The 6,080-nt window shown below is 38.9% G+C and overlaps 1 long non-coding RNA gene across 1 annotated transcript; it reads left to right on the plus strand.

The window, feature by feature from the left end:
* Window positions 1-1,278: 1,278 nt before the first annotated feature.
* LOC134071438 (uncharacterized) lies at window positions 1,279-2,869 on the plus strand. Its single transcript, XR_009937073.1, has 3 exons — window positions 1,279-1,294; window positions 1,779-1,939; window positions 2,079-2,869. It is a non-coding gene; the product is annotated as an uncharacterized LOC134071438 (long non-coding RNA).
* Window positions 2,870-6,080: the final 3,211 nt, after the last annotated feature.

Here is a 6,080-nt window from a genome sequence, read left to right on the forward strand (position 1 = left end):
AAACACCTCAATCGGAATGAAAAATTCCTGATCCAATCAGAATTTTAATCGGAATGGAAGAGGTGGTGTAGTCCGTTCCTATTCTGACCACGGTCATTCGGATTGACTGCTATAAAAGTAGCCAACAATGGCTATTCCGATCAAAGATTTTAAAGAGCTTGAAAGCACCTGATCGGAATAGAATGTACAACCTGTAAACAGACAGCACAACATTTTCATTCAGAATAGTTTAATTGGAATGACAAAAAAACTGGCCATGTAAACGTGGCTACTGTTGTGTCATCTAAAGTGCAACCAGCTGCTGGTTGCAGAAAATCGTTGCTCTTCATAGATTGTCCATGTAAAGTCCCAGACTTTCTTGATCTCATTAAACAGCTTCAGTATGTTTCTGTAACACTGGTATGTATTTTTCACTGCATGGGTGAAAATGATTTCAACACAGGTTCTCCCCTTCAAAAACAGTATCTAACTTACAGCAGGCTAAAATTCCTGTCAGCATTATACTTTATGGCAAAGAATTCTCTATGACATGGCAGTTTCGAGAAAGAAACTTTCATACTGATATTTTGTTTATTGGTTTATAGGCCTATACCTGACAGCACAACTCACTTCACTTCATGATTAGCTCCCTGTTGTTATGGCTGAGCTATTGTCTCAGTTAGCTGATGATATTTGTTAACTCGACAGTTAACTCGACAGTTAACTTGTCGTCATTGTAAATGAGGGAAACCTCAATGCACTACAAGTATAAATAAAGGTTTGAAATGAAATTTGTAACATTTTTGCTAACCTCCTGTCAAGTCAAGATTTGTTGTTGTTGTTGTTGTGGTGGTCAGCTAATAGGTTTTTCATTTGGGCATCTGCACAGTGTACAGCCTCAGACCCAGCCTAGATGTAGATGAGTTGGCGTTGAGTGTAATGGTAGTTGACCTTTCGCCAGCGTTTGATTGACAGACAATCTGACCAATCAGAACGCTTCTAATACCGAGCTCATGGATGTCCGACGTTCTGTCCGACATCACAGCAACAACACAGCTGTTAACCTTTCATTTACTGTCTCAGCTTATTCTGTTTCCCCCCTCCAAAATGGTCAAACGGTGTTATGGCACTTGCAACACTGACTACAGATACAAGGACTGGGTTGAAAACGTCGATTAAGTCCCTTTTCCGAAAACAAAAATAGAAAAATGTTTACGTTGGATAAAGTTATGCGGACGACCACATCAACAGCTGAACGTCAACACATTAAGAAATCACGGCACAGCTACTAGAAACTTTCTACGTTTGCTCAAAGGTAAGTCGTTTCAATTCTATATCGATGTAGGACAGATTAATGTTTTTGTACATCATGGTGTGGCATTAAGGTAAACGCGAACATTATAGTTACTTGTTAGCGCTAGTTGTAGCTAACTAGAAGCTATAGACGGTTGCTGTTACTAACGTTATGGATATGTCCTAACAACGCCAGCGTTAACTTTAAACTTAGGCTATCGCTTGTATCGTCAGAACTGTACATTTGTATTTTTGTTTTAACGATAACCATTAGATATTGGATTTTAGCTCATTCAAATGTCTGCGTAATTCACTAAAACAGGTTAGTGACTTAATCTAAACGTGTCAGCAGTAATCTCCCAGCTAGGCTACCATGGCAGTAAAACTGTAGTGCTAGCCTACACTGATTTCAAAGCTTTGTGAGTTGCAAAGCAAGTTGGTGTGGGATATTTTATATGTGTGGTTCTTTACCATGTAAACTCAGTATTTCTATCATCTTTCACCAGCACTTTGTTGAAGGCAAAGCGACCCAAGACCACCCTGATCCTCTGCAGCATCACCTTGCATTATGATCACCCATCATCTGTAAGGCGCCCACCACAGCTGCGAAGAAAGCCACAGCCCCCCAGCAAGAGTGCCACTAGGCTAGGCCTACTGAAACCATAAGGTAAAGGATGTCTTTCAACTTAAATGAAATTAAGAACGGACATGCAATGACAGATGATTTCTTTATTAAAGATACTGTGGTACAAATCTCAGTCACATACTGTTAACAGTAACAGTTATGGATATATCCATCTGCATAGGGTCATCATGGAGCATCAGGACCCTACTCCACACGCCCTGGACACTACTCTACACACCCTGGACACTACTCCACACGCCCTGGACACTACTCTACACACCCTGGACACTACTCCACACGCCCTGGACCCTACTCTACACACCCAGGAAGCTACTCCACACGCCCTAGACCCTACTCCACACACAGGACACTACTCCCCACACCCTGAACTGTGCTATTTAAAGCTTTTGCCCGTTGCATGAACACATTTAGCAAAACTTCGCTCACTGTGCCAAAACTCTACACACAATAATAACGCAACACTAGAAAATATACCTTTCATATCTGTCAAATTGAAACTCTCAGTATGTAAACTCTGCTATCAAAACCTAACAATCCTTTGTCAAAATAAAACTCTGGTGACAAAATGAAACACACTTGCATCATATGCATATACTTTCAGATCAGGAGAAACCCACTAGTCTACTTTATATAAAACATATGTGCTTGAATACATTTTGCAAAACTTCGCTCATTGTGCCACAACTCTACACACAAGTAAACATCAAACAACACTGGGAAATATTAGCCTACTATTCACATCAGCATTCACAATGGCTAAACTGAGGGCTTTTTGTAGCTGGCTGATTGGTGTTCAGTTTTGCAAGTAAGTGCCTTCAAGTGTGTATAAAGGAGTAAGTGTGTTGCAGAATTGCAACTAGAGTGCAAAGCAGCACTTTTGTTTAAGGTATAGGTGCATGTTTGAGATATGGCAACAACACTTCAAGTTGTGTTACTTTAGTTTAAGCATGGGTCTACGGTGTTCAAGCAATGGGCAAAAGCTGTAAATTAAACATTGTGTACATATATTGACTTAAGAAACGCAAACAAACCTTTATAATTTATTTATGTATATTGTTGGTCATGCTGTGTTTTTAAATGGCCCTTGGTCTGACATTAAAAATGATACTCTTCAACAACATGTGGCTCTGTTTTCTTTACAGTAATATCATGTTGCAAACCTAACTTAAACGCGGGATGCCACCTCTGCATTAACGTTGTGCATATTGTGTTCATTGATAATACCTATTGTCTACAAACTTGGCCATTACGGGTATAACACGGCAATGACACGAGAGCAGCTGCCATCACGACTGAAACAAAATCGTTATGCATTGACGGTCATTAGGCTATGCGTGACATAGCCTGCGATACTTATGACAGGATAGTCAGCAGACGCCAACAGTTAGTTTAAGCTAATATCAACGTATGTACTACCCTTGTTGACACTTTTAGTGCGAATCCGCTAACTAGACGAGCGTCAGATTTTCTTTGGCTAGGACAAACTTCTCCCCTAACGCTGATTGTGCATGTAACTTTGTTGTGCCCACATACATTGTCAGAAAGGTTCTGCTTCAATCATGATACACACATTTATTCTGACACTTTAGATTTTTTATATTTCAATAGAAATACATTATCTGACAATGTAAACAAATATGCTGCTAGGCCGTTAAGAGTTAGCTAGCCGCTAGTAAGACTATCGAAAAATCAGCTGATGTCGGACAGAATGTCGGACTTGACAGCAGAATTCTCCCACAATACAGGGGGGCGTAATTAGAACGCTCCTGGCGAAAGGTGGTACATAGCTGTGCCCCCCAAGAAAAACTATTTTTTCACATAGATCTCTATTTCCTAATGTCATTCGAATTGTTGCAGCCAGAGGCATTATTTTTCTGTGCTTGTGTTTTGCATTTGTATCAATTTTGATCCAATTTGACTATCTTGACAAAATTTGAAATAAATTCAAGGTGCACAAAATTGTTACTGTGAAGTTGAACTGATATACACCTGATAAAACATAGCCTACAGTATACAAATGATAAACATGATAACTTATTGAATGATGCTGCAGAAATGAGAATTTTAAATTAGTGCTGGTTACATCTGTTGTCCCTCTACAACCAGCATGTGTGCTCGCGATGGAATCAGAACATTTTTGACACAATGTTTGTAAATATAATCATTGTCTACTACAGTAAGAAGCCAAACATTGCAAAAATGACCCACAGTCCCTACACACACTCATTCTGAGTGTCGGCTGCAATGTTAAGCCATTTGTCCGGTTTTGGATTGATTATGTGGATAGATTGTTGCTTATTGTTTACCTTGGCCTACTATGTTTGGAACATGTCATTATGTGTGTTTAAACAATGACCCATCACTGTTTTACAAACATATACATTCAAATGTATAACCATTTAATTTAGGATTTTAAGTAAGTTAAAAGTTAACCTTTCATTCTTTGAGGAGTCTCACACTCAATTCTAAAAGATTCAAGCATGAATTTGATAGCAGGTGGGTGGGATTAGATTAGATTAGATTAAATTAGATTAGGCCTAGATTATTAGATATTTTTTAGATCATTAGAATTGTATTGTCATTTAGCAGAGTGCAGGTACAGAGCCAATGAAATGCAGTTAACATCCAACCAGAAGTGCAAAGAGGCATTAAATACCAAGTGCAGGTTGAGTACAGCTGTGCAGACAATAGAGATTAATAATGCACAGTGAATAACGGGATAAATACAGGTTTTCCAGATGACATGCCTACAGGGATGTGTTGGATGCTGGATTCTGGAGAGCAGGATCTGTTAACTCATCAGTTATTGAATATATGGGGCTAAATTCCATGAATAAAACTTGAAAACAAAATCATTACAAATAAATGTGATTAAAAGCAGGCACATTATTTCATGGAATGAGCACAAGACTTAGTGAAACGAGTGCATGTTAGTCCAATGTAAAAAATAATAACTATTCCGATAACAACTTCTGGGCTCCATACAGGATAGTCATAGTTACCTGGAAAACACACTGTAGTGCAAGTGCAAATAAACACATTTGCTAAATTACACATTTGCTAAATGCAATTACATTCATGGCGGCGATGAAATGGAAGGTTACTGAATGGAGCAATGAGTGTCTGGTTGTTGTCGGGTTCGTTTGATGTACTGGTTTTGTAGACTTGTGTTTTTGTGTTTCCTGGTCACTGTAGTTTTTGGCTGAAAGCAAGTGTTTACCAGAGTTCATTCTACTTTCCTAATACAGACACAGAAAAAAGTAATGCACACAAACATCATTCACACAGTGAACAGACACACACACATACACACACACACACACACACACACACACACACACACACACACACACACACACACACACACACACACACACACACACACACACACATACACACACACATACACACACACACACACACACACACACACACACACACACACACACACACACACACAGATGACAGAGAAACACCAGATGCTCTGCTGTTAGCACCAACCATAACTAATCCAGGCGTGTGCATTCATTTTATTTGATTTTCAAGACAATTGTCCACAAATCCTCCACTGGCGTATTCCTGGCATGATATTATGATGATATTCATCACTATTAACTAAAAGAAAGAAAATAATAGTTACTTCTTATGATCACTGGTATTTTGAACAAATGACAATACAAAGCAGCACATTGATCTGTAATATACTTTCAAACACTAGTCAACTTCTACCCAGTGGTAGGCCTATAATGGTCACTTGCAATTGATCTTATTGTACTCTAATTTGAATCATGGGCAAAGGGCAAAGTCACTAATTCTAACTAAAGCTTAATTTAATAGCTAGACCAAGTGAAGTTGCTAATTTAACACCGTGGGCAAAACACTGAAGTTCAAACACACCTTTGGCTAAGCCCCGCCCCCCTTAGTTATTGTTGCGAAGTCCATCAGTCTAACCGGAGTTCAGACCGGAGTTCAATGGAAGCTGTATGCCCATCTGTAAAAGTTACAACCCATGAGGCTGACTTGCTACGTCCATGTCAACCAGTTACTGCCACCTGAAATCGGTTTCTGGGGTAAGTTACTCAAATTGAAGTGGATCTAAAATATTCAAAAAGAAAGGATGAATTATTTACAGTAGTAACAAAATAAAATTTTTATTTCAAAC

The sequence above is a fragment of the Sardina pilchardus genome, chromosome 23 (genome assembly GCF_963854185.1).
Source record: "Sardina pilchardus chromosome 23, fSarPil1.1, whole genome shotgun sequence".
NCBI classification, from domain to species: Eukaryota; Metazoa; Chordata; class Actinopteri; order Clupeiformes; family Clupeidae; genus Sardina; species Sardina pilchardus.